This window comes from Pseudorca crassidens, chromosome X (assembly GCF_039906515.1).
Source record: "Pseudorca crassidens isolate mPseCra1 chromosome X, mPseCra1.hap1, whole genome shotgun sequence".
NCBI classification, from domain to species: Eukaryota; Metazoa; Chordata; class Mammalia; order Artiodactyla; family Delphinidae; genus Pseudorca; species Pseudorca crassidens.
The window spans coordinates 28,689,149-28,693,796 of record NC_090317.1 but is presented as its reverse complement, the minus strand read 5'-3'; the positions used below and the strand labels follow the sequence as shown (position 1 = coordinate 28,693,796).

Here is a 4,648-nt window from a genome sequence, read left to right as displayed (position 1 = left end):
AGGCTAGGACATGAGGCATACAAACATATGCCTTCAAACAGGGCAAATAATTCATTAACAGCTGGAGAAGTTGTACCCTTGTCTCTCTCTGCAGGGAAGTCTAATGGAAGGAACCGCCCATCTAAAAGATCACCTGCCTTCTTCCCAGGAGTTGATTTGAAATAGGGAAAGATAAAGACACTCAGAGAGAAAGCTGGGATAGCAGAGAAGAGAGGGCAGTTCTGTGTAAGAGAAGGTGACTTTAATTCTTGAATTTCTTAGTTTTGCTCAATCTTTCTTCCTACTTATCAAATAATTTTTCACTCCTTAGAATGATAATCATGATAAATACCAGTAATTCATATGCTTAGAATGAGGTACTTCTGAGAACCCCTGTAAATATGTTAATCTGTCCGAATGAAAAGAAACAGTCCTCAGGCCACTGTAAGACTGGATTCTCGTATGTATACTCATTCCAAATGTGACAGAAAGGTATTGGCAGTTTGAGTGGGAGACCTGCAGGCAACATTTCCGGCTTCCCATATTTTTCCACCAGCAAAGTCAATGGTGACCCTGACGGGATTTTAGAACTGGTGTCACCTATACTTAGTCAATAATATAATCTTGAATTTGGAGAGTGTAATCCACATCTGGCTAGTATTCCAAAAGAGCAGAGAGCTAGAAAGAATTTTTATAATTCAGGGTCTCTCACATGACTCTTGTGTGGCCACAAGACTCTCAGCCGATCCACCCAATTAAGGAATTGCCGGATGGATCCTATCCTTATTGCCAAATTGTTGGGGAAATAGCAAACATAAAACTTCCTGCCAACCCAATAAGACCTCTCTATAAAACATGGAGAAGAATGAAATAGCTTTATTAATTGATAAACATTAAACCAGACTGCGATGTGCAGCATAGGCAATCTGCTAAAGAGATTTGTAGGGGAGCAAAATTTGCCACCCTAAAATGAGTCTCTTTGGCATGAGGATTAATTTAAGCTGATTAAGACTCTTTGGGCCTTAAAAGAAACTTTGACCTTCCCTCGTACTGCCTAAAAGAATGTAGATAGTGGGTTTGTTCCAGAATAGAGTTATCACCAGAGCTATCTGCAAAGAATATGGGCTAGGTGTGCTGTGGGGAACTCTAGGCAGGGCCTAAAGATGAGAGTCTACTCTGTGTCCCATTGTCTCTGCCTGCCTGGCCCAGCAAACATTTGTTTACCAAACATTTGCTTTTCTATCTCCATGTGAATTGCCTTCCTCCCCTTGAAGTCCCAAACCACTACCCCCATCCTCTGTCTTTAGCTGAAGATGGTATTTAAGGTAAGGGCTTTAGCCATGTTGGCCAGTTACTTAGTTTTCCTGGGTCTCTCCCATGTAATTAAACTTTTGTGTGATTTTTCTCCTGTTAATCTGTCTCATGTCAATTTAACTCTTAGACCAGCCAGAAGGGTAGAGAAAAATTTCTTCCTCCACAGTAGATTGCAGAGACAAAAAAGAATTCTTACCCTTTTATATACTTGTTAACCCATTAACATGTACATATGTTTTACATATATATATATGTTAATCTATTGCATACACATTAATTGTATCCAGAGGAAAAATAAAATCTCATCCTTTTTACAAGCAAGAAGTTACATCTTGGAACTAAAATTCCCACAGACAGGGAGATAGGGTACCACTCTTGGTGTTCATTTTTCAAAGAAATGGCTCCTTGGCCCCAGGAATGACATTCCTGGGATGTAAAACTGCAAGAGGCTTATTTAGCTTTGAAAAAGATTTACATATATTTCAGAGGCAGAGCTAGCATTTATAATCTCAAGTTTTCTGAAGGAAATGTTAAAAGAAAATGGGAGGAGGAAAGTTCTCAACTTTTTGGCACTAGGGAAAATTTAATTTTTAAGATTTTATTTACCCTTACACTGGCAAGAAAAAGTCATAGACAGCCTATACTATCTAATATATTACTTGGATAGGGACTCACACATAGGAAGAAGAAACAGCCTTAGTAACTGGAACTTGAGTATGAGGTGAGCACTGGCTGTCAGGTGTTAGAAACAAGACAACAAAATGGAGTCATTTACACAAGACAACAAAATGGAGTCATTTATGTTAAGTCCCAGGTCACCAAACTGAGACTTGACTTAATTACAGCTTTGGCTCTCCCAGAAATGGAATCTTAACCCAATCAGCCAGAAATCACCTTATCAGCACTAGTTAGGCAACCTGCCTAACTAATCCCTGCCATCCCCTAAAGGAAAGTAACCTTGCAATAACCAATCTGCTTTTTTGCCTAGGGTAACTTCCTTGTTCCTGTTCCCTTCTGCCTATAAAAGTTGCTCGTTTTATACAGCTCCTCAGAGCTCCTTTCTATCTGCTAGATTGAAGCTGCCTGATTTGAATTCATAACTCTTAAAAATTTTAATATGCCTCAGTTCATCTTTTAACACAGGAAAGGGGCAATGGCACATTAAAACTGGGGCATAAGATCAGGGTTGGAGTAGTAAGGGGGATTTGATGCTGGATTTGACAGATTTGGGCTAGAACTGCTTAAATACTTCTGGTTTGTGTGGTGTCTAGAATCCAGGGCAGAGCTCAGCCTGCAGGTGGTTTGGGTCACAGAGCCTAAGCTACAGTAAAGAAAAAGCAATTTGGGCCTAGAAACAAGAACGTTGGAAGTTACAGGGAGACAGATTTGTGTACAAAGGCCTTATTGTTCTTTTGCAACCATATTGAAATTTACTCTTTTTACCCAGGTTAACAAAATGTATCACAAGAAAAACTAAACATTGGATTTAATAAAAACAACACTTTTGAAAGCAGAACACAGTCCCCACCCAGGATATAATATTGCAAATGGTCACTTCTGGGATCAAGTTACCATACTAGAGGAACCAAGTTGTTAAAGCATAGTTAATCTCAACTGAGCCACTTATCTGCACTGTAGTAAAGTACTTAAAATCACTCCCAAGATCAAGGTTTAAAACCATTTTAAGAGACAAGACTTTAAATGTTTTATAGCCACTTCTGTAAGAGGTGCTTTTCCTTCCCCAAATGGTCAAAGCTTAATGAGAAGGTTGACAATACTTTTTTTCCCCTCATCATATCTTCTGTTTAAAAATATTTACTATTACTACTGGTTATATGGTTTATATCTTGTCTGATCTGGGAAGTGTAGTCCAAGAAGTGAGGTTTGAGAAAGGAAGATGCTGCTTTCCTGGAGGAATGGGTGGTCCTCTGGGTGCAGGCCACATAACATGACTTATTTTCCCTAGTTATATAAATGGAGTGCCCAGAGTTCCTTGATCTTCAGTAAACTGGGGTAAAGAGTGAGCATTATAATGGTGAGAAGTATGTATACTTACAGGTGGATTACCCTGTTGAGGTGAGGTAGGTCCTGGTGGAAGATATTTCATATAAGGTGGCATCTGAGCAATAATAGGTCTATGGAGAGGGTGGTGGAGTAGAAGTCACTGATGCACCTGAAGCGTGGCTATGAATCAAGTGAAAAGTACCTGTGGTCTGGGAAGGATGTGGCCTTTGATGACTTATTGATTGCAGAGGAGGTAGCGTGGTAAAATATTGCTGTGGAGGCATAGTTCCATGAGAGTTCAAAACCACTGGTTGACCCTGATATTCAGGATGATGGTGAGCAATTGCAGAGGCAGGAGGCAGTGGTTCTCAAGTACCCGAATTTTAGTCATTCTGAATAGGGACAGTTACTAAATTGCTATGTTTTCTTGTTGAAATGTAAAGGTTTTCTGACTCAGCTTCCTGACTCACTGAAAAATATAGAGGTGAATTCATGGACAGTGAACTCTGCTTGGAGGAGCACTAATATCTTCTTGTGGCAGATTATATGGCTTGTGCGAACACTTTGCAAAGGAGGTAGTAGTATCATAAGGTATTGCTTTGGCGGAATATGGTTCATATGATGCTCATCTGGCGGCGTTATAAGATCAGATTTCAGTCGGTGGTGGGACAACATGCAGAATGAACATTTTCAAGTTGAGTACGGGCAACAGAATTTTCAGCTCTTGTATGGCCATGGTTGATATGAGCCTTTAAGTCTCTTTGAGACAAACACGGTCTCTTGCATCCTTGAACAGTGCCACATGTAAAGAGAGAATCTTGCGTATGCTTCTCAATTCGTTCCACAGGATTACTACAGCCTGGGAACATCTTACTGCCTTCTTTTCCATGTAAAATAGCACAGGCATAGCAAAAAGCATGCTTGCATGGAATCATCTGCCCATCGATTTTAATTGGCAATTAGCATTTGTCACAGAAATGCACTGGGGTATCATCCTTTTCACCTAAGATGTTTATCTGAAAGTCCCAAAAAACATCTTCAACACATCCTTGTTCATTTCTAAAAGCTTTACCCACTGGAGTCATACCGGTCCTCTGCACTATGATCGAATCCTTGGGCGCGCTCCGTGATTCAGCTCTCAGAGCACGAGGGGAGCGGAAGTCAACCTTACTGACCCAGGGCGCGCGTGTGCCGTACTCTCTTGAGTTCAGGAAGCGGAAGTACGTCCAGGTCACTGTACCTTTGACCTCGTCTTACCAACCTCCTTTCCTGTGAGAAAGTCGGGCAGAAGGAGAGTGAATATTTGAAGAGTTTTGGTGCCGAGGTTGCTTAGGCTGCTCTTGTTATGCTT

The 4,648-nt window shown here is 40.7% G+C and overlaps 1 pseudogene; it reads right to left on the bottom strand.

The window, feature by feature from the left end:
• Positions 1–3,117: 3,117 nt before the first annotated feature.
• LOC137217005 (E3 ubiquitin-protein ligase Hakai-like) lies at positions 3,118–4,407 on the bottom strand (annotated as a pseudogene).
• Between the last annotated feature and the right edge of the window lie 241 nt (positions 4,408–4,648).